Source organism: Siniperca chuatsi, linkage group LG6 (genome assembly GCF_020085105.1).
Source record: "Siniperca chuatsi isolate FFG_IHB_CAS linkage group LG6, ASM2008510v1, whole genome shotgun sequence".
Classification (NCBI taxonomy): domain Eukaryota; kingdom Metazoa; phylum Chordata; class Actinopteri; order Centrarchiformes; family Sinipercidae; genus Siniperca; species Siniperca chuatsi.
In genome coordinates, this window is record NC_058047.1 from 16,291,753 (window position 1) to 16,317,350 (window position 25,598).

General features: G+C 41.7%; 1 protein-coding gene across 1 annotated transcript in view; it reads right to left on the minus strand.

The window, feature by feature from the left end:
- Positions 1 to 25,598, minus strand: part of insrb (insulin receptor b) — an 89,381-nt gene that overhangs the window by 29,026 nt on the left and 34,757 nt on the right. The window lies entirely within an intron of this gene.

Here is a 25,598-nt window from a genome sequence, read left to right on the forward strand (position 1 = left end):
TCAGTGATTTCCTTGTTGGGTGATGGATTGCTGATTCTGATATTTACATCTCTAATTTTTTTCCCTACCAAACATCCCAAATAACCCCCCGTAAGTATACACACTTGTCGGAGCCCCTGTACATTAACAAAGCACAAACCTATCTAACTGTACTGGAAAAGCAATGTTGTATCAACAAGTTGAATATAGGCTACAAATGCATGACCTCCCCCCTGTATTCAGTGGTTCTACCAAATATCGCTGCTGACCCAAGAGGTTGACATTTCTACTTCATTTGCACAAAGGCCCTAATTAGCATTCAAGAACACAATCACACAAGCTCCAGCTGTAATTTGTATGCAAACATGCAATTGGACAACCACTGATTGCCCACCTAGCATCCACGAGGGAGCGAGTGTCCACAATTTACGCCTGATGGCCAACCGCGGCAGCCTGCAGCGCCATGGAAACAACCTTAATTCCTAATAGGCTGAACATTATATGCCATTGAGGTTTCATTCATTTACCTATTGTGAAACAGCATTTGGTGAAAGAGCTTGGGTGTCAATTGTGATTGGATTAGCAGTCGGGTTTGACCTGTGCCCTGTAATAATCTAATAAACTAGGTGTTATTGCCTTGTTTGAGGGCCAGTAGAGACTCATTAGATCTCACCTTATACCAGACACTGACCTTTTTACCAACTGCACATACTGACTGGGTGCAAATAAGATAGGAAATCACCTTAAGCCATGGGGCGGTAAGAGTTTACTGAGGCTGCTAGTTCATTTTAGTCTAGCATCCACTTTGGCAGGTAGCCAGATGTCCAAAGTGAAATATTGGCAGGTAAAAGAATCAAACCTTTTAGCTTTATCAGTCACTCACACCTTTAGACAACAACATGAGTTTCTTGTGCCGGCTAGACTCTTGATTTTAAGTTTAAATTAAGTGCAGCAGCCATGAGTGAACATGCTAAAAACACCAACAAAAAAAAGTGTAAAAACTAACCCCTTCATTTACTTTGGAATCCACTAGAGAAAACAGCAAAATATCTAGGCCATATCTGACCTCCGACTGGGTTTCCTGTCCATGACTGTGTGTTAATCATCATCTCTCCCCATGTTTCTCACTGTACTGTCAGCTTTGATATCATGCGCTAACTGAACCAAAGAGCGTTAGGGCAAGAAGCAGATCTAGGTCAAATAACAAGCTACAAACATTTCATAAGATTATTTGACCCTGCTTTGGGTCCCTTATAGGTGAAAACTTATAGCATCAAGGAAAGAAAGATTCTGCATTAGAGAGTCTTTTGATAAACTTCCATGATATTCGCTTTATCCTTACTATAAAGAAAGATAAAATCTGAAAAATGGATCACTGTCATGGTTCCCTAGCAGCTACACAATTGGAAGAAAGAATGTTTAGAGCAGTGCATCACACACTTAGCTTTAAAGTGCAATGGGGGCACACTGTATGCCAGCCTTCGTGGGATGCCACCTCTGTGAGGACATCGCATGAGCTCTCACTGCCAAAGATACAGCTAGGACCCCCCCTTCATGGGAGGGCTGCCCACTATGCTGCCTGAGTAAAAGCAGAGAGGACAGACGGGGTTGTGGCTAGAGAAGGGGTTGGATAATGATGTTAAAAAAAAGAACAATGACGAAAGGGACAAGGGGTCAAAACCGTGCAGAGGGAGAATGACTAATGTAGAAAAAACAATCTCCGACCTTCTGGGGTAGTTCATGCAGGGGTCGCACCACTACTTTTTCCTTACTATGCACTAGTAAACCCACCACTGCACACAGTTGTCTCTGACCCAGAGAGAAAAATGCATAGCTCTTCTCTAGCCCTCCCCCTCTCGTCTGTCTGCTATGTGTGTACATGCTGTGACCACGGCATCACATAACAGAGCAGGGAGGGCTGAGACAGCTCGAAGATCCAGTTCCAGCCGAGGATCCATGCCGGAGTGCCGCTCCAGCCACAGATCCACCCTCAGTTTCAGCCAATGTGTTTGCTGACTGGGGGAGGCAGCCATTCAATGGCCTCTTCCATGTCGGGGAGGAGAGACGCCCAGGGTTAACCCTGGCCCTGCTGGGGCAGACAGGGGGCAGACGCAGCCAAGTAGCCAGCATGCCAGGGAAGACGAATCAAATCCACTGTTGCTGCTTTGGGTGAATTAGAACGAGCTTAAGACTGAAGATGGGCCAAAACAGAGATAGGTGGAGTGAGACAATCAACTTCAGAGATGTACAATAAATCAATGCACAACCCTGGTATTTGACTTACCTTTCAGTTATTGTCTTTATTGATCTGAGGTTTTTTTATATTTACCGTTTTCCTCTCCTGTTTCTATCTGATCCCAGCACAGTGGTCTCAGCAGGGAGTACTACAGTAGCATAACAACACCACTGCAGCAGCATCATTCCTCATTCTGTTCACACTAGCACTGGGCTACACAAGCTAGCTGCTACGCGAAACATGCTCCAGTCAGCTAATCCATTCATTCATCCCTTCCTCCAACAACTCCACTGTCCTCTTCTCTATCCCTCCTATCCGCCACAGCCTCACCCTGCACCACTATCTATCTTGCTATCTGCCTGCCTTTCTAGGCAACTCAGCCCCGCCCACTTTCATTCATACAACGCCTTGTTTTGTTTTCATGCTGGCCAGATTGGGGAGATGTGGGGATGGAGGGAAGGAGGCAGGGATGGAGGGATGATTTCACTCATGCTTCAACAACAAGAGGAGGAGGAGGAGCAAGCAGTAGCATCCTGGAGAGCTTATCGCTCATTAAGCTAAACACACACGCACGTAAACCTCACTGTGTCATTCAGTAATTTGCTTGCTGCTTCCCCTACACACACACACACACACACACACACACACAGTTCCACTAAGGGTTTTAAATGCAAAGCCTTATCAAAGGTGTGTTGTGTTTACCTTTCATTTGGGCATGGCAGTAAAGAGCCCTGGCTGCTCAGTCCCTAGGGAAGGAATATGGGAGAAGCTGGGCAGCCAATAACGTGCAGCCACACACGGCAACACTTCCTGCTCTTTACACATAAAACCTCCCCTTTAATTGGCAGTGTTGTCTGCAGGCGAAGTGCTGGGAACAATAACAAACACGTTTTTACCCCAGAGCCATTTACTCAGGAGAACACATGCACGCACACTCATCCACCCTCTTACACACATACACACAGCTGCTGGATTCACGTTTACTATATTTGGTCACGGTGGGAGTCCTAAGCTTCAAAAGCTTTGCTATAAATGCTTCGAGTGATCTGATGTAAGACATTCGCCCTGAGAGAGTAGAGGAGATAGACGGGGGGCTGAGTTGCTGTATTGCTTCATGTAAAGCTGGGAGCTGAACAGGATTGCTGGCGTAACTTCGTATGAAGGAGCAGCCGAAGGAGTATGAAGAGTTGGAATAATAGAAAAAGGATAAAGGGGGCAAAATATATTGTGATTTGGTGTATTAATAACTGGTCAAATTAATAGTAAGTAGTGAGATGAGCCCTTTTTATTGTGCCACAGTAAAAAATGATTAGACTCTGTAAATCTGTAAAGTTCACAGTCTATAGTTTTATCATTGCCACTCCTGCTATTTTACATAAATATTATATAATACTTTTTAGTTTTTTAAATGGATGCGAAAATTTTGGTCATAATATTGTGCAAGCTGGCAGCAGTTGGAGTGATTTGTGATTCATTACACAACACTTACTGCATTTTATAGTTTTTATATGCACTTCTGAATATGTGCAAACTTTTTCCAACCTGTATTAAAGGATGAAAAAGAGGAGTAAACAGTAATACCCTTCCTTTCCCGCTGGAAAAGCCACTCCCTCTCAGGGTTATTGACACACAGATAAAGAGCTGCTATTATGTAAGCAACTTTACAAACACAGGAACCTGAGAGGTGTCTATGAGTTTACTCATGCATACTTGATCTGATGAGAAAGGGAAGCCAAAAGCTTTCTAGACGTCACCTTTAGTGTAAACACAGCAGATACACATAAGCCCTGCATGTCTTCTATTGATATCGCCCTCAAATATCCAGTCAGGCTGTAAAGCATCGCAATGGAAACGTAAATGCAACAGTTGATTGTATAAAAGCTTTACTAGGAACAAGATTGTGCCATGTGATGAAAGCAACACTATTGGGAATTGCTGCCAATCAGTGTTTCCCCAGACGTGGCTCTGTGTATCACCACTAACAAATGAAGTAAATACAAAGATAACAGTCAGGAGTGGAGTATCACCACATCTCCTCCCATTTTTTTAGCTCTATATAATTCTGTGGAGCTGTCACCAGGACAATGACGACCATGACACTCTGTGGTGTCTCTTTACAGAGTGTGTATGACTCACACACTGAAGCCTGAATCCAAAACGGTAAATGTTTGAACAAGACATTAATGCATGTCCACAAGGTCTTATGCAGACTAGCTTTGTGAAGGGACTCATCTCAACACACTCATCACTCAGTAATGAGATTGGGTGGTTTACCATGCCAAAGTGTTTCCTACTCTGTTTCATGTCCAGGGCTCTAACTCAAGGGTGTCCCGTCGTCCTGGGGACGGAAATTTTTTTAAAAATTGATCATTACATTTTGGGACGGTTGCGGGACGCAATTAAACCATAACAATCTCTGATGAAGTTGTCAGTGTAGAATCGCGAGTACACAATTCAAGAGTGCACACACACAGCGAGAAAATGAACCGTGAGTGACATCTGCAAGCAGTGTACATGTTGCGGCTGTCAGGCAGTTACAATGGCGTCCTGAAGTGGTTAGCAAAACCCAAACCCTATATATTGTAGCATCCTTCAGTAAGAAGGCTACGAGACGTTAGCCGGCTTCGCTAGCAATTTATTAGCAAACAGTACACAGGCTACTATGGGCAGTAGCCAACGCCAAAACAAAAAAATAGTCAACTTTACTTTGTGCTCTTTGAACTTCAGCTCTCGCTTATAGACTAACTCTCGCTCCCCAAACAAATGTTTCTTTTTGCCAAGCTTGGTTCTGGATGGATTTAATTAAAGCATATATTTCACAAGAACCTCTGGTATTTAGTATAAATTGTTATATAAACGTAAGTGACATCCAGGGAGGGAAAAGGCAGAGTACCCTGACAGCAGATTTTCCATTATTTCAAAGTATCTGTGTGTGTGTGTCCTATTGGTTAAATGACCCAGACTAAATTGAGTTACTGATGGTTGGAATTGGCTGAAAGAGAACAGGGCTTGTCTCTCTCCCACACAAACACACACAGTTCATGCAGCAGCTTCTATTTAGTGCTGCTCCTTTTACTCCAAGCTAGCAAATCTCCCTCACCCACAAACTCAGTGACCTGCCCTTTGTAAGCAGGTCATTGTGGTGAAAATGTCATGTTTGTGGACAAATTTACAAAAGAATGGAAGGAACACACAACAAGGTTATGATTCGGTTTGATTGTTGGGGATCACCAACTTACTTAACTGATTTCTGGGTTTTTTGCATCACCAATTACATTATAATTCATCGAGATATCACACAGTACAGAGTTTTTTCTCTCTCTGTCACACATATGCACACAATCACACTACTTCTACATATCTCACCTGCTTCAACATGTCGTTACACTTACATAAAGAGTAGCATTCTGTCAATCTCCCCATATTCAAGAAAGAAGGCCTGCTCATGTTCGTAACAAGGCTCTAAAGTGTACACAATGTAAAATGAAATCATCTTTTTTATTGCTGCCAAAAGTCACTAAAAGGACTTCATCACTTTGTCATACTTTTTAAATATTAAAAAAATAGACAAATGCCATTACAAGCCAACAGTACTCCATGAGTACCTGGACCGTTGTTAAGAGCAAAACATGCTACTAAACCCGCAGTGTCTTAATCTGTTCATGGTTGAATAAGCATGCTCTTTATCACCAGTGTCTTGCTTCCCATTACGGAGTCGCACGCATTCTCATCTAGCAGCTTCCAACTATACATCACTTTCTACTACTGCTGCTGCTATTGTCCACTAAAAAGCTTGATCAGATCAATTAGAGGTTTCCTGCTTTGCTCAAGGACAATTCAACAGTAGCTGCTAGCACAAACCTTTTTTTCCCCCGACTTAGGGAAGTCAAACTTACTGACTACTGTTGCATGATCCAAACCAGCAACATTCGGATCACAAGCAACCTTCTCTGATCTCTAGCCTGCTGCTGCCCTGTTCAGTCAAATCTGTCCATGCAAGAGCAAACTTCTTTTATATGTTCAGTTAGCTCTTTGTCGACAGCTGCTCTAGAAATAAATACCAAGTCTCAGTGTAGGGTCAACTGGCAACCATGAACTGATACACATACACGAACACACACGAACCTGTAGACAAACAAAATGAAAGGGTGCATCTGGCTCAATGAGCATGGTTTTGCTCCCTCCTTTGTCTGTCTGTTCATTGATTTACTTCTCTGTGTCTTCCTGTGTGCTGGCCAGCCTTGCTGGCCCATCTTGTTACCATGGAGATGAGCCCAGACATAGACTGTCTGCAGTAATTAGCTGCACGCTCCCAACAGGCATTTTCTTAGATTCCCCTCTAGTCATCATTTGTGTTGTGTCTTTTCATTGTAAAACCACACGCTCTCCATCTCTCTGTCCCTTTAAGCTTTGCACTCTTCTCTCCTCTTCCCCTCTGTTGTCTCCTCCTCTTCTCCTCTTGACCCTCCTCTGCCCGTGTCCCTATTACCCCAGTCCCAGCCAGCTGTATTGTCTAGCCCCAGGTGACCAATCTGCTCCTCCAGAAAGCCACGGTCACTAGATCTCATTACAGACACTCGGGATGGAGCTACAATCAATACATCCGACTGATGGTCCTCTTCTCTCCTCCAACTACCCTCCCCACTCACCCATTCTCATCCCTCCTTCCTATCTCCTCTTCTGTTACACCCCTCTGTTCACTGCCACATTTGTGCCCTCATTCCTCCTTACCCCCTATCCTTCTTCTCTTACCTCCTCAGTGCCACACCTTTAATCTCTACACACACACACACAAAGATAATACACCGCTACAGTTAACACAAATTCTCTTTCTCTCTCTCACACACACACAGACAGCCAAAAGTAGACAAAAACAGTCAGACATAACTGAAATCAACATATAGTCTTTCTTTCTCTCTCATACACAAATACAGAGACACACACACACACACGCACATGCACACGCACACGCACACGCACACACACACACAGAGGTCCAGTAGGTTTTGCTGACTGGACAGTGTGGTGACAGTGGGAAGGTGATGAAGAGAGGCAGCGTGTGAACATCCATCTAGAGAGCAAGACACCTGCATCACCGGCTTCATGATTTTCCTTCATATCACCATCAGCAAGAATCACTCATACACACACACACACACCACAACAGAGCAGGCAGGAGTGAAAACACCCTTCAGCCAGTCAATAAAAGGCCAGTACCATGCTCAGGCTGCTGTCAGATGCAGTGGTCACTCTTTCTGGTCTTCTCTAAAGACTAAAGACTCTGTTCATTGAGCCTGTGATTCATTGATGAGCTGTAGGCATCCCTTGAGAGACACATACATCAAACAATGTGGACTAGATTGGGAGACAATCAGTGTCAACCATTTCAATGCAGTTCCAGGCTGACTCAAATGGTGTTTGATGGGGAATTGTTATTTCTGCTGCTGGTTATTAGTTCAGTCCCTTGCATTTGCCTTCTGGGTCCCTTATAGTCAGTCAAACTAGAACCAGTAAACACACTGGGATATGCCCATCTACCTTAGATGGACTGGTCCATGAAAATAATCTCAGAATACTTTTTAGTCTTACTCAACCACGCATTCATCAAGACTGCCTTCACTCAGCCAAAGTGAAAATAATTGAAGTGAAAAGGTCTGGCTACTCAAAACTATCCTGCAATTCCAACTTCTACCATGCCACAGAGGAAATGAAATAAATTAAATAACACTAAACTATTTTCTATGTCTGCAGCATTATAGCTCTATACACACAAAAAACAATGTAGCCACAAAGAACTGCAGACAGTGATTTGACATCTTTAACTGGGCACTCCTAAGTGCAGTTTTATGGATTGTAGTTGTGCTTAGATAAATACCCCTTCATCTGGGTAATTTAATCAGTGGTGCTGAGTGGCGGTCCAGTCATGACTAAGGTGTTTTAAAGCCTTCCTTTTCTGCCTCAATGGCCCATTATCTCCTCGTATTAGCCAGAGAAAGAGAGAGGGAGAGAAAGGCAAAAGGAGAACTCAAACTGCTCTCTCCCTCTCTCTGTGTCCTCAGTTGGCACTGAGAAAATGTTTATTAAAAGGGCTGATTGTAACAGATTCCTTCTCTATCTCCTCTCCTCTTCCTTACTTTCTGTCTTTCTCTCCTCCTACTTCTACCTCTGGTCCTCTCCCTTTTTCCTGGCTTTCTTGTGTTTCAGGGGCTTTGAGTTCAGCTAGCCCTTGCGACCGGGACGAGGACTTGGCTTTGCTGCATTCTTAAAGCCAGAGTGACGCTAAAGTTTGTACTATCTTGGATTAGCCTATGAAAAGACTAGAACCAGGTTTCCTTGGAATTAGAACTTAAATGATTAGTCAATTAAATGTTTAGTCCACTAAGAGAAAATTGACTGGCAACAATTTTGATATTTGATTTATCTGCTGTTTCCAGCTTCTAAAATGTGAACCATGCTGCTTTTCTTTGTTTTGTATGATAGTTAACTGATTATCTTGGGGGTTTCGACTTTCGATTTTGACATCATCACCTTGGGTCTGGGAACCTGTGGTGGGCATTCTTCACTATTTGCTGAACTAATCAAGGAAAATAATTAGCAGATTAATCAATAATGAAAACAATCGAAAATTGCAGCCCTACTTGGAAAATCTTTGCTCAGAGACAAAATGAAAGGTAACAAGATTTCGGAATTTTTACTGTGTTCCACTTGTGTATAAACAAAACTGCCACGTAGATAGAAGAGATGCTGACAATAAAGATGCACAGATAAAGATGTAGCAACAAGCATAGAGGCAAATGTGGAGACAAGCATGCATGCACAGATAGAAGAAATCAATCTTGTACAGGTAAACACAAACTCTTTCCCAGAAACCAAAAGAAGAAGAAACAAGGAGATGAACCCACACAAACAAAGGAACAGACGCAAGTAAACTTAAGCCTCTTTGACACACTCTCACACAAAACACACACACACACACACACACACACACAAGCTACATGCTCCTGTGTTTCTGCAGGCTTGCCAGCTGCACTGAGCAGTAGGCACAGTGTGGGGGCCAGGGAGGGATGGCTGCAGTGCAGATGCTAGCTGCCCTATTTCATATTCACAGCATAACACGAAGCAGAGCTACGGTACACAGGCGGGCACACACAAACACCCATATGCGCACACACATGCATTCATGCACACAGAGCAGAGCAACTGATGGTAAGAGAGAGGAGAAAATAATAATAATAATACACCGTCCCTACAAATGTCAATTTTGAAGTTTCAGAACAGATGATAATGCTTCCAAATGTTGGAATATTATGAGGAAAACTCAGACTCACAAACTATTTTCTACAGAGAGAAAATTTAATGAAATGAAGTCACAGAGATATCTACTTTGAAGCCTCCACCTTACTTTTGTTCTGAGTCACTGAGTTACAAACACAATGCTTTTCAAAAGGTGGCCAGAATTCATTTTAACTGCCCTCACTGCTCTTTGTATCACACACATATGAGCACTCCCATCCTGTCCGTCTCCTCCTTCTATTCATATCCCACAAGGCCTCAGGAAGGCTATTTATTCTGGGAGGAAGGAGGGAAACTCTCCATCATTACTCTGAGAAACAGGCTTGTCACAAGGGCTCACATACATGCATTCGCTCATCTTATGCACAAAACAAACCAAAACTATAGTACACAGGTCACATGTTGCAGACACGTGAACTTATAGTATCTTTCTTTTGTTCTATGAAAAGCGACCCTCCCATCCTGTCCCTTTGAACCCTGACCCCAAGACTGGAGAACAACATTACAGTTGCCAGCCCTATATCAAACTGCATTCATACATTATTATTACCTGCTAGAATTAATCACATATACAGACATTTTAAGCTCTGCACATTTTAAATAGTGTCAGTGATAAATTGACGTCCTCTCCTATTTTTTCCCCCAATGCAGCAAAACAAAAACAAATGAGACACTGCTAAATATTTGCAAAACTATTTCGCACAAATGTGAATTATTTGCATGTTAAGGGTAAATGTCAGGTACACAGTGTCCTAGGGGAGTTGAAAAAGCCCTCAGACAGACAAAAATGGTTGCATTGTCTAACACATTGGCATGGGTTTCAAGGGCCAGTGGTCATGAAATGTACTCAGGTTATAACATTTAAAACATGGTGGTCATAATGTCTTTGCCCACAAAAATAGAGTTATGGAACTGTGGTTATCAATTCACCATTATCCCTCACAACCTGACTTCAAGTTGTTGAAGCCTCAGTTTGACCTCACTGAGAGCCATCTTTCCATCAGCAGAGTGAGCAGCCAAGGAAAACAGCCGAGAAGACTGGCCAGGGGTCTCCTGGGCCGGTGTGCAGGGACTGATTATGGAGAGTGTTAGTCATAAGCAAAACAGTGTAAACTGAGAATCAGGTCAAAGGAATTTTGGGAAAATTGAGAGATCTCTTGCTTCTGTTTGGTCTACTTTTTGGTCATCCATCTAGCTGATCACATCCCCTGCTCCTTTCGTCCTGAACAGGAAATGTTGTGTGAAGTCGTTAGGAAAACCGAGGACTGGAACCAACACTGGGTTCTGCTGGTTTTAAGGGGAACAGGTCTACAAAAACCCATGTAAGATGTCCTTCACTGAAAAGCAAAGGTAATATATTGAATACAAAAACATTTTCAGAAATGTATCAAATTTTAAACAGCCTTGCAAAATTAATGTGGGTTGAGATTATTCTCAAATTGCTGAGTTTTGTTTTTTTTTTAGTACATTTGTTTATTGAATCTGTTCATCCAAAGGGACACTAATGAATGGGAGAAAATGCAGTTAATATACATTATTAATAAAAATACCCATTTAAGATTCCCAAATCGCTGTCATTTTGATTTGAGGTCAACAGTTGTCTAAAAGGCCGTCCTATTCAACAGACCTTGAAACCAGAATATACCTACGGTCCTAGTCAGAATAAGATTGTAACTTCTAAAATAAGCTATTTAGGCTTTACAGCAAACACAATATGATACAAATTCTATCCAACCTCACATCAACAACAGGAGGAATTTCTGGCAACAAGGTGTGTGTGATCAGGTACTCAAAAAGATATAATACTATAATGTTCCATTACAACTGAATGGGAAGTGAGACTCCCCAAAATAAAACATCATTTCCCTGTCTAGATTATGCAGAAATAGTATGCATACCATAGAGTTTACTTTGCCGTCTCTGCTCCTTACATGACAGAATTGATATGTTTGCTAGTTAGAATGATGGCTCACTGTCTGCCTGCCAGTCCACCCCTCAAACATGCCCTTGTTGTAATGCTAATGCAGTGTGTGCCACTCTAAAACCTCCCCTAAATAAAATCTTAGTTCCAATAACTGCCAGACTAAAGAGATTTGTCATAAGCACACGCTATTAACTGCCGAGCAAAGAATGAATGGAGATTATATGCATGTGTCCCTGCGTGTGCATTCACATGCCAATGACAAGCATTATATATGGGATGTTTGGACGTAGACTATTGCAAGTCACAACAAACAACAGCAATCTAGCATACACATACAAATGTTACGCCTCCATGTAGCACCATCAATAGTGAGCTGGACGGGCCATAAACAGATGCTTCCACCACCCCTGGTCACATACTGTGTCCTGACATGCCTACAGTGAAGATGGGAGGGAGGAATGGAGTCTAGGGCCGATGTAGCACGTGAAAACAGAGCGTGATACGCAACCAAATGCATCGATACAGATGCACAAGTGAAGAGAGAGGTGGATGGAGGAAGGGGGCCAGGCAGAAGGGTGAAGCTCAAGGGGAGGGAAGGAGCTGAAAGGGAGAGCCAGAGAGAAAAGAGCGGCGGGTGCAGGCACGTGGCCACTACGAGGGAAACAATTAGCAAAATAACACAACCAAACAGCATGGTTTCAACAGTCCAGGGTAAATCGCTGTCTGTTTCTGTGCTCCTATCCCTCACTCACTCAGTCTCATCAGTTCGCTTTGACAAACACCCCTCCCCCAGGCTTGTTTTTCTCTCCTGGTACAGGAATTTGTGGGGCGTCTCCTCAAAAACAAGATTAAACCGTGGACACATCAGTTACCTAAGGAGGGCCATTAAGGGATAGGAGTTATGATACAGTTACGATTCACATTTTTTATCACCACAGAAATAATATTCCATAACAGTATATTTTAAGTATCCAGCTACTTAAATACAAAGTGAGATTATATTAATAATCATCTTCACTTGTATTTTCACACAGATGTACAACTGAAAAACTGTTAAACACAATCTTCTTATGACATCCATGTTTGAGGAATGTTTTCCAGGTTCGATTTTCTCTTCAGCACTCTACAATACTATTAGTGCTAAGAAGAATTTGACAATAATTTAGTAGGTTTAGTGCCAGCCTCAGTTTCTCACTTCTCTGTCTTTCACTGCAAATTTCTGTCTGCAAAGCCACCAAGTGCGAGACTGTGAGTAAGGCCCAGAGTAGAATAGAAAGAGAGCCTCTGCACATGCATGCATTTTATTATATTTAAGCTTAGATTTCATATTAGAAGAGTTTTAGGAGGTCTCTGCTGATTCTAATTCTTAAGGGTTAACATGCACATGCACTTTTCAGAGCTCAACACAATAAAATCTGCAGCTCTACTCATGCTTGCCTCTTACAAACCAAAGAACAGTGCACGTGGTGTACAAACTATTTCCAAGAATTCAGATATATCAGAAAGACAGACCACAAAATCTCTTCTGTTGGAACATAACAACATGGTACTGCCTGCTTTACTGAACAGTGGCCTATAACAAAGAGTTGTGCTCTAGACCTCCAGGGCCTTTGGGGGTTTTGTAGCTATAATTGACTTGATCCTCTATCCTGATGTGTACAGACCAAATTTCATAATAGCATAAAAAGCAAATAAACAAACAACAGAGAGAAAAAAAATCAATATTGCTGTAGGTCCCACCGGCTGCAACAAGTTTGGAAGTGCCTGTGCTCGTGTTTGATACCCACTTACACCCATTACGTCTTTGGAAGCAGGCACTACAGTGGATGAGGCGTTGTTTTATTCTGAAAACATTCACAAGCTATTACTGCTGCAGCTTGGGCATAATGTGGACATTCAAGGCAGAAAGTAGAGAGGAGCTGGGTCCTCTGCCAGCCTCAGCTACATGCCAGACACAGGCACACGGAGTCCCTTTAGGGGCCTGACTGAAAACAAACCCCGGCTGAGGGATTTACACTGCAGGGTGACTGCTGGAGGAGAAGGCCCAACCACAAAGGAGTACCCGTTTATAGCATGTGGCCATATGTGTGCATGCATGTATGCACATACATAATACATGCACACTAGGGAATAGGACAAAAGAATAAGGAACGCAACACATACATTAGGAAGGGGAAAAGGTGTCAGGGGACTGAAGAGGCCTTGCTTATTCTTGGGAGCGCAGGTGTCGTCAACACAGGCCCCTCTAGCAGGCAGGCAGCCTGGGTAAGAGGGTGGGTGGCACACAAAGAGAAAAGCCAGAGGTAAACAGAGAAAGACAAACTGACAGACACCACCTGTGCATCATGGGAAGCTTTACCTCTGTTGCTGCTAATAAAACAGGAATAAATAACAAAGACAGCTCAAAGAAAATCAAATTTTCGTCAAATTCACCACTGCAATTTCAATATCTTGATTTTCTGTCTCTGTAAGACACACTGGCTGGTGTGTTGTTGAATGATATATCAACAAAATAACCTAGGAGAAACGTGTGTTTACTGTTGGTGGGAAGGGGTCGATAAAGAATATCTGCCGAAGGTCCAACACCCCGCTCACAACCTCACTTTTTTAATACTTTATTTTTATTGCTTTTCCATTACAAAAAGACCACATACACACAACAGAAAAAACATGAAAAGATCTGAATTGCACTGTTTCCACAAAACCTATTCCTTTTTACCACTTGCCCAATCGGGCAAGAATTAAACATGTATTTTTTCAGAGCTGATGATGGAAGTAGCTATCTCTGATGAGAGTCGCACATACCGATCTGACACTTGCAAGTAGGGATGGGTACTGAAGCACAGTATTAAGCGAGCCCCAGGGCTAAATCATTAAAGACTGTAGTATTATCGCGCCCGCTGCAGCCTCTCCTGCTGTCTGTGTCGGGCTGAGCTCCTCCACACACACACGACACACATAGCGCAGCGGTCAGCAGATCAGAGAGGCAGCGGTGGAGATTACTCCAGTTGACAACAACTACGCTCATTACTGTAAGTGCAATAAAACCTCTGCAAGTAAAAAGCAATACTTTAATCAAAACACCTGTTCAACAAGCACAAACATGTCATGTAGAAAGCTATATTTTAATCTGCTCTGTCTGCAGTCTCATGTTTCACACAAGTACAGCGCACTAGCTCGGCTAATAGTGAATTGTTACAAACAAGCTTAAACGAACCTGTCTGTATGTAGTCTAACTGTTTATCTTCGTTTGCCACAAATCTTGAAACTTGCCAATTTGCTGGCTGAGACAAACCAACCCCTTCTCTCTCTACCAGCAGTAACTTACCTGCAGAGGATCACAGCAGCAGAGGGAGGAGGACAGAGGACAGGAGGAAGGACTGATACTGACTGATGTTTAGAAAGAATGAAGAACATCACTCAGTAGTTTGATGTCAGGAATGTGATTTACTGACATTTTAGATTTGTCTCCAGAGAGATGTTATTGAGTTTATATAGTGACTTTGCTGTTGTATACTATTGTTGCTCTAGAAAATTATATAAAATATATAATTTTACTTTACTAATATTTAAAATATATTATCTAATCCTGTTCTGAATGTATTCTCTTTAAAAATAATATATTTTTTAAAAAGCAATTATTTAGTAAAAGAACCGATAAGAGTATCGATTGTCTCTGTGTAGGGACAATGTCACCAAAAGGCGAGCTTTGGTGTTAGTTTTGCTCTCACTAAAGCTTTATTAGGAATTTTATTATTGTGGTTGTTGGGACGATAAGAATCATACTCTCATACCTGGCTACCTTTTTTATTCAACTGGAGTGGGTGCCTTTAAAAGATCTTGGTTAATATGTTAGGGTGGTTTGGGGTCAGAAGGCAGTGTGGTTGAACTGTACTGTACTGTAAACCCAATGATCCCTGAACCAACACACCACTGTTTACAAGTATGCTGTGTACTGCAAGGCCAACATCGAAATGACAAGTAATACTTAATCTGTTTGCCTGGTTCAGTAGGTACATGTACTATATGTGTAACATCATACACATTAAAAGTTATTGACCCAGGGCAGATGAACACAAAGACGCCCAGAGTTGATTTCCACACATCCAGCAAACAATAAAAGACAGAGGAAGAATTTTATCTCTGGATGGTGCCAAAGCAAACATAATGAAAGCAGCTCAGAAAAGAAAATGCCGCCTGCAGCTCAGTTGGCTACTGGACAGCTGTTATTCTTAGAAATGCTGCTGTTGTGCAGTGTGTGTGAGTGAGTTAGGGAGCTGTTTGTGGAACAGTAGCATTTACACACTTGCACAGTCACACAGTAACAGGTGGGTTCCTATATATCTCACAGGTGCTTAGTAATGAGATTAATGAGAAAACCTGATGAAGTAGGGATGTGAAACATGTTGATCCTTCTATTGGTTTTACTTGCCGAAAATCACTAAATAACAAACAAGCCAGAACAAACTGCTCAATGAGTTTTTAGTGTGCAGCAAACCCAAGTTTCTGTGGTCAGCTTCTAAATATGATACTTGCTTCAACACCACAACACAACTGTATAACAGATGTGATTCTCTGCCATGGAACATTGGACAGGCAGAGGTAAACAGCCGTGTGTCTGTGTTTGTGTGTGTGTGTGTGTGTGTGTGTGTGTGTGTGTGTGTGTGTGTGTGTGTGTGTGTGTGTGTGTGTCTTTGTAATAAGATTTTAAAAAGTAGAATGAGGGCTAAATTAAATCAGTGCAGAAGGGAGAGTCTGGGTGGTCAGGGCAAGAGCGGTTAACAGGAGACAGTGAACAGGTATTGGTGATTGATGCTATCAGCAGCCATAGCCAGATCCAAGAATAAGGAAGTGTTCACTGAAGGACTTGTTGACAGAGGTGTGTGGAGCAAATATTGCGAATCATAAAGGACTACTACTTTGTTTTAATTAGGTTACTTGTAAATTCAATCAGTTACTTTCATTGTATTTGGTCTTGGACGTGAATAAAAGAGGGTATTGCACGAGCTGGGACTACTTAAATTAATCACCTGTACTATAACTAGGGATGTAAATTTTAAGCAGCTTCATTAACTGATTGGCAGTCACATTAATGATCAATAATCAGCATAAATCCAACTCCTGACGAAGCTAACACATAGGAAATTAGTGACTTTGAGTCAGTCATATATATTAATATATTCTGGATTGATCAAACTCTCAACAGTGATTATTTGACCATTGATTACTCATTGCCATCTCTACCAGATTAAGTTTAGTGTATGATGTCAGCTCTAAAAGTTAGAATTAGCTAAGCAAATAAATATAATCAAAACAAGCCGAAGATAAAAAAAAATGAAATATGAGAAAACAAGATCTTCTCTCCAGTGTGACAAAAACTATGTTAAACATTAATGAGCCTTTTAATATGACCAGCTTTAATAAAACCACTGCCAGCAATCGCAGCACAAGATCTAACAAACTTGGCCAATAAGCAACTGGGGGGTGACACAGTTATCCAATCAGCTAGCACAGGCGAAGAGTCCCATGCATCACCATAGCTATTTTTCTGCAGTCCAGAAAAGCACTATTGGCACATTTATCTCTGTCAGTGGCACACATGAGACGAAAATACTGGAGCATCTGTCTCAATCTAAACATACACGTACTGTCCACAGTATGGAGTTATGGAGTGCCAGACAGTCCCTCCTACAGACATACGTCCCGTCAAACAGAACTGGGAGCTGAGTTTGTCATCCAAGCTGTTCTCTGCATCCATTCCTCCATCACTGCTATCCAATCCTCAGAGGGGTCACACATACAAAGGCAATCATGGACACACACACACACACACACACACACACACACACACACACAGCCAAGCGCTGACTTTGAACTGCATTACAAGAACCATTGAGGAAACAGCGAGTAGTTCAGGACTGCATTGCTGGACGTTCATGCTTTGATTCCAACATCCACTCCCACACTCAATTACTGATCTACTCATTCACACATCAATCCATTGATTCAGCAAAATATTAAACTCTATGGTCATTTACTCTGCCCGACCTTTGGTCTGCCTGCCTCACATTATATAATCTTTGCATAGTTTTAACTGGAACCAACAGCAAATATCTGCAGCTAGATTTTTTTGTTGTGGTCCTATTAATGCCATTGCTCTCACCTCCTGCTGTTTATGCTGACCTCTCTCACTTGGGCATCTCCCTCTGTCTGCTAATGTTAAACCATCCAGCAAAGGTCGCACTTCCACTAATAGGAGCCCCGCCCAGTTCCTCCCTTGGTGTTCCCATTCCTGCTCTGGGAGGAACTGAGGGATAAACACACAACCACACTAAATAGGACCCAACTCTGGCCTACCACCATGCACACATCTGTGGAATCACACACACACACAGATATTCACCTCTGACCCCAGACTCCTTTCAACCCACAAGCCCTTGCAACCAATTAGTTTAGTGGAATTGGCCAGAGGGGCACCAATCTCCTTGCACACTCTGCCTGGATTGGTTGAGGCAGGCGGCAGGAAGAGAGATGGTGGGCGATAAGGGAGACTTACAGCAGCATTCCTCCTGGGGACTTACATTTTATGTGGGTGACAAGGAAAGCCATTTGTTATCAGATGTGTCAGAAACCTTGCGTGACAGCGAAAATCAAGTGTAAAAAGTAAATCTTGCGACTAGAGAAGGATTCACTTGGGGGTGTATTTTTTTTTTGTTTTCTTATTTCAGAAGCAGCCACACTGAGAGGGAAAGGCAGTTCCAAAATGGTGGTTTGTGTACTGGGTTAGTTGGCCTGCGGATAGAGTCGTGTTGTTGTGTGTCTGCTCATGTCCACTGCTCCTCCCTCGTGATTTATATGAATTACACTGGGTCACATGCTTGCTGTCCACACACCAGAAATATTGTGGGTCCAGTTGATCTCATTAACCTAAATTCGGAGTTGTGTCGGTCAGATGTTGGTACAGTATACACAGGCAAACTAAAAGAGGAAAACTGACAGCAAATGGCAGAAAGATTCCTCAGGAAAGAAAAAAAAACCTCACTGCACTCTATTCGATTCAATTGGGTTTTATTGGCATGGGAAACAGATGTTAACATTTCCAAAGCATGTGTGAAATAAAAACATAAACAGATGTGCTATTAGAATATATACAGATAAGTAAGTTTTTTATGAATATGTGGGTGTGTGTGTCTGTGTCTAGGTCATTAATTGTCGCTCAGGTTGTGGCATGTTCATACATATTGGGCAGCAAGATCTGCCCTGTCTCCTTCTCCTAGGAGTATTATTAATTTTGAGAGGTCATTTAGCTCATTGAAATCTGAGATTACAGAGTTGAACTTGTTTAAGTAAATGTTCCTTGTTTCATTGAATGTTGTACATTGTAGGAGGAAGTGTCTCTGTCTCAACCTCACCTGTCGAACAGTGACCACATGTTCTGTTTTCTTTTGGTTGCCAGGATTTTTTGTGTCTTTCTTTTTCGATTGCCAGTTTGTGGTCACTGAGTCTGTACTTGGTTAGGACCTGTCTCTGCTTTCTATCTCTGACAGCAGAGAGATATTCTGACAATTTATAATCTCTTTTTAGGGCCAGATAACATTCTGATCTACTTTGTTCCAAATAGGTTTCTTTACATTGCTTTATAATTTGGTTTACTCTGATTGGTGTTTGGAAAGCAGTGCTCAGAGTGTGTCTGAGAGGGGGCAGTTAGTCTCAGCACCAACTGACCTAGGGGACTCTTTTCTGGGCTCAGCTCTTGGGTTTGGAGAGCTTTGGAATGGAGGGGGTCTATGTGGCTGGATTTAAGGTGATTAAAAAATGTGAGCACTCTCTTTTGAATGTTAATTATCAGTGGGTATCTGCCTAATTCTGCTCTACATGCATTTGTTGGCGTTTTTCTATGTACATGGAAAATATATCTGCAGAATTCTGCATGTAATTATTCTGTTGGATGTTTGTCCCGACGGGTATAGCTATGATGACTGAGTGGACCCCATACTTCACTATCAAATATTTTAAGCCAAATTTTAATTGGAATTTGGAAATTATAAAATTTTCTCTTAATTGCATTTAAGGCTCTTCAAGCTTTTTCTTTTAGTGCATTCACTGCCATGTCGAAACTCTCTGATACTGTTATGGTTATAGCAAGGTAGGTATAACTCATATTGTGTTCAATTATATGATTATTTATGGTAAACTGGTATTTGTTCTCCTGACATCCAGGGCATTTTTGAAAAATCATGGCATTAGTTTTTTTCATATTTACTGCCAGGGCCCAGTTCTGGCAGTATTTTTCTACTATGTCCAGCTGTTGCTGCAGTCTGCATCTATGTCATGTGTATGTGAGAGTGTGTCGAACAGACAGCAGAGTGCAGTGTGTCTGGCTGACAGGCTGCGAGCAGAGCACCGGAGCAGAACCTTATTTAGTTGCAACAATGTCATCGCAAGGCCCAGAGCAGGAGACACTGGAGAGGAGGCAACAGCCAAGGCATGCTAAATATTAGCTGGATTGGACGTCATTCTGCCTGGTGATACAAACACATGCGTTGTAAGAGACTAGCTCACTAGCTCATAGTCTATATTAAGGGCAAGCTATGGGTGCTACTCAGTGTCATCTTCAATATATATTGCGAGGCGCAAATAATAGAAGCAGACATCTCGATTTGAGTGCAGCTACCTCAGATTGGCAGGGCCTGCAGAGTCCCATGCGAAACGCTAAAAACTATTACAATTTATCTGCCTATTTCATTACATGCCAACTTATTTAACAACACTCTACTGCACCCTACTATATGATGAAGTTAATATAAAGGCTTTGTCTACACAGAATGTGACTTACTTGTGTTTACTTTTTTTTCTACATGGGCTTTGTCACTGTACCATTTTCCGTGCATTTTAAACTTACTTAATCTTACTTTAGTCTACAGTATATACAGTATATAGTATACATACCTGATAAAATGTGGTGGTGCCTTTTTACTTATTAGATAGGATAGCACCTATATGCCATCACAATAGACAGGGTCTTTATTAAACTACTATACATCACTGATATATAACAATCAACGTCAGAGAGTCATTAAGTAAATGACTATATGATTCAAACATATGCATTACTGCATCTGCTTACTCAGACTATATTAATACTATATTTTAAAAAACCAAGTATGGAGTGTGTGTGTGTGTGTGTGTGTCGCTAGATGTTCAGAAAATAAATATTATACAGATACATTCCTACTGAGAAGCATCTTTGCATAGTTCTCGATTCATCTCTTTCTCTCTACACATTCACTCTTTGGACTGTTGGATGGATAAAACAAGACATTTGAAGATGTCACCTTGGGATTTAGCAAATTGTTATTGGCTTTTTCCCTTTCTTTTTTCTAACATTTTATAGACATTTTATAAACTATCAACTGGTTAATCAGGAAAGTAATATGCAGATTAATAAAAAATGAGCATTTTTAGTTGCAGCCCAACTTTGAGCCACTGTTTTTATCTTGTGCTGTAGTGTGTTACTCTCATTTACATTTTACCTAAGCTGGGTGGAAAGTTGTTCCAAGCGACACACCCACAAGAAGACACAAACACAGCAGAATGCAATAACACATATGTCTCTGAAGCCAAAACCATGCAGGAGAGAAAACAGAAGAAAGGAAGAGTTATAGTCACTAAGCAGTCACAAATTACAGATGAAAACTGTGTCTTATACAAACAAAAAACTGAAATTCACACTTTTGCCAAAAACATAAGAGCTGTGGACAAACATGTCATGACCAATCACACGGGGAGTAACTCAGACGTGCACCAACCACAAGCACACACACTGCTGGGACGGCCATCTTTAGTAACAGGAGCCAGGGCTGACAAGTTTGGTCTATCATTTTGAGGCCCAGAAATTCCTGCATGTCTGCATACCACAGTGTACAAGGGGAAGGAAGAGGGGAGAGAGAGAGAGAGAGAGAGAGAGAGAGAGAGAGAGAGAGAGCACAAAGCAAAGGAACAGAGGGACAGAAAGGAAAAAAGGAGAAGGGAGGGAGTGCAGAGGGAGGAGAAGGTGGAGCAACAGAAGCAGAGAAGAGAAATGGAGAGAGAAAAAAAAGACAGGGAAAAGACCATTTATTCTCTTTTTCATCATACTGTTTTAGCGGCGTCTAGCTGCTTTTTGCAGCCATTTCCACACATGACTAGACGACTAGACATCCCAACAATGTTGGTAAAATGATATAAAGTATAGTGAAGGAAGGAGGAGAGATGGTGCAGGAAATGCATACTATGAGCATGACTGCAGTATTGTCCTGTGCTATAATTTTCTCCTACTGTTCAATAAAGATACTGTACTGCGAGAGAGATCGAGATGACCGTGGAACAGCAGCGGCCATTTTTACTGCGGTCTTATAACTCTGTCACCACTCTGGTATCATCAAGGGATGCATTTAGGCAAAGAGAGAAATATTATCATAGTTTTTTTTTTATCTGCATGCAAATATATTTTACCACTCAAGCTATCAGGAAGAGAGCGGAGATGGCATAGGCAGCCAAGAGTCTAATGTTTTTACAACATCACTTTTATACGGCAAGGTCGTTCTGGCATGATTAGGACAGATGAGTGGAGAGGCAGAATAAAACAACTCTATAGTCTTTCAAGACAACAGCAGAAGTGAGGCCAGACGTTCAGCTAAAGTAACAACTGATGGGAATGAGAAAAAATTGTTACAGCTTCAGTATAAGCCCCCATTTTATGAAACCTCAGCCTGAATGGAAACTTAAAACTGTCTGTTTCAACATTCACAACATCATCTTGTGACCTCCACTCAGTCCTTGTCCATTAACTAAATATATAAGTATATATAAGTATATCAACACATGACACTTAAACATAAATACACACACACACACACTCACACACACACACACACACACACACAGTTGGTACCAAGATTTATCTGGCTATTTATCTGACAAGTTGCGTTTACTCATATGTGAATTTTACCCATGTCACACTCTGCAGATTTCTTCTTCAAGCTCCTGAGTAATGCTACAAGTCTCAACACAAATGCCACAACAAGTGGTACATGGTGCAGGTCAGAGGAAATTACCTGTTTTGCAAATTGGAGTTATGCCAGTCTGTGTACTGATAAATAGAAGGAAACATGCACACCACTTGCTTTGTCTCTTTCGTGGTGCAGGAAATCAAATCCCCCAAAGATCCAACTCCATAGAAAAAAGTGAATTCCTGCAGACACGTATCACCTCTGCATGGATTTATTTAAAAAAAAAAAAGGTTGACGTTTCAGTCACAAGGACCTTTTTCAAGACATCAGTCTGTGTACTGATGCCAACTGTGTAGGGGTGACACAGCCACTGATTACATAGAGGGATTCAGACGGAACTGGCTCCTGTAATAACAAATTCTTCATGACGGCATTTCCTTACTAGATGAGATACTGGATTTCTTTATGAAATTTCTTACTACAACATTTAAGGCCAAAGCGTGCTCCAGGTGCTCCAGCTGAGGAGACATCAAAGAGAAAAAAATATTGAAACTCATCAAAACTTCATCACATCACAGACTACTGAGCAGCCAGCCAGACACTAAGGACGCTTTACCAGGGGAAGCGAGGTATAAATCTGTTTCAGGGCTGGCAGATCAGATAGGTAATTAATACTGTTTCATATACATTATCCAGGGCAAATCTGACTTTTAGGGGTGTAACAGTACACAAAATTCACAGTTCGGTATGTACCTCGGTTTTGGGATTACGGTTTCAGAAGTTTTCAGTACAGCAGGGAAAACAAAAAAAATGTAGAAAATAACATTTGCCGCTAATCGACACATTCGGGTGATGCCGTCGTAAATGTCATGTTTGAAGTGTTTCCAGTCAGACCTGACTTCAGTTGAACAATGTCGGCATATAGTTTGACACTAATCGTTGCATATTTTCATACACGCTACATGAGCTTGACTAACCTGGCTAAGCCGACTAGCATGCTACAGCTGATAGACAGCAACTGGTGCACAAAACTTTCGGAGTAAAACTCGCACTCCAGAAATTCTGTTCCGCGCGTGTGAGTAGAAGACATAAATTACACTATTTTGACAGTGGGGGAAACGGCGACACGGAAGACAGAACAGCGACTCAAAGATCGTGGACGTTTATATCGCGGATTTGGTCAGGGTTTCTGAACCGTTACACTCCTAATTTTTGTCTAGATGGTAGCAGTAGAGCAGGTCAATAGGGTTATGACGAGGAGGAAAAAACATTACTTCTGTCTGTGTCCCTGCTGCTAGGCAAAAACACTATGAACACACACACACACACACACCTGTCCACGTTCCACATTAGCACTTCCTGTCTTAAAGAACCCTCCTGGAATGTATGTGTGTGTGTGTATGTGTGTCTATGTACTACACTGTAGTTATGGCCAGCAAATGGCCCACTGGTTTCTGACCCCCGTCTTCAGCCCCCAAGCCTCTACTTGCTCACCTCTGACCTGGGTGGGTCAACCAAGGGTCACATTCTCCCAATAGTGCGCCCCTACATCTGTCCACCCCAAGCCCTCAGCCCCAAATCTAGTGTCACAAGTATCACCTTAAATAGACAGGTTCTGTGGACTGCACCATTACAGCCTGCACAGGAGTGCTGGTCACCATCAAAGCTCCCGTACTGAGAATCACGCTCCTTTCCCAGACACTTAACACATTAAGGGTAGGGCCGGACTCCCTGGAGGGCACTGTGTTTTTTTGCACTAAGAGAAACCTGTTAAATGGTTCAAGGAAAAGATCCATTTCTTGAAAACCAAGGACATGACATTCAGTAAAGTGAGCTGGGTCTGGACAGAACTACGTGGAAAGAGTTGGGTTTGGAAGCAACTTCAAGGATGGGGAGGTCATATGAGGATAAACAAGTTAAATTCAGGAAAAGCAAGTTTAGAAACACAAAGATGATTTCCAGCACTGAGGGCTTCCTTTAGTACACACATGTTTTTGAGATTTGAATAACAACAGTTTTGACTGTTCTTGCTTGACCAAACCAGCGTGTACACTTGGTCAAAACAGCAAGAAATAATAATTGTAAAGCAGAATAATAATTTAGTTAGGTGTCAGATGGACACAAACTCCATAACCCACACACCACCACAAATACATTCTCAACCTGTGGGAAACTCTGCTTTCCCAAGAAGGTGATGCGACAACAAAATTCTTGAGAATTTCAAATGTCCAAACACATCTCCTAACCCCCTTCAGCCAAGCTGTTGTACCACCTGAAAGCCACCCATGAAATTCCAAGTATTTGACGGAGCATAAGCATCACATATTCCAAATACAGTACATATTAGTAGCAGTGGTTACAGACTATGTTAAGCCAGTTTCACAATATACTGTAAATAATATAAAACTGTGTGCGCATCCAAGAAGTGATGTATGACCTAAGTGATTTTGATTACTGTGTCATTGTTACAATATTGACTTTTTTATTATTATTATTAATTATTATTATTATTATTATATCTTGTGATAGATATGGGGAGCCTTTGGTCACCACAAAGTTGGGGGGGTTTATCTGCTTGTTATAAATCAATAATAAAAATTGATCACAAAAACAACTGTTGCCGTGTGTGCACCCCCTGTTTTGATCCAAACAAATTCATGATGAAATGGTATTGAAAAAGTAGCAGACTTTAGCATCAGAAGATTTGGATAAGCTGTTTGCATAATAGAAAACACTGTAAGTTTTTGTTTGCAGTATTGTGAATAACTATGTATAGTTACTTGTGGAGAAATGTAATAAAACCCATTTATTGTGGTTTAAGTTTCAATAACTATTACTGTGCTATTGTACTGCTAGCACTGTTTTGTAATACTAGAAAAGTAAGGACATGTTTGTGACAATGAATTTTAAGTTTGTTTGGTGTTATAATTACACTACAGTGATCATTTGGATACTTCAGTAATGTACACAATTCAAGTGATACTTTCACAACAGTTTAACACTGCACATCTTGTGTGTGGTGCAAGATTGTAAGGATTATTTTCAGGTGCACCTGAATGTGAGAGTATTTCTGGTTGCCATGTTAGGACTGGTTGTATTTGTCAGTTGACAAGTCAGCACTGGACCATGTTGGCACAATACTAGGACATGGGGCTACTGTTTATCAGACGGTGTC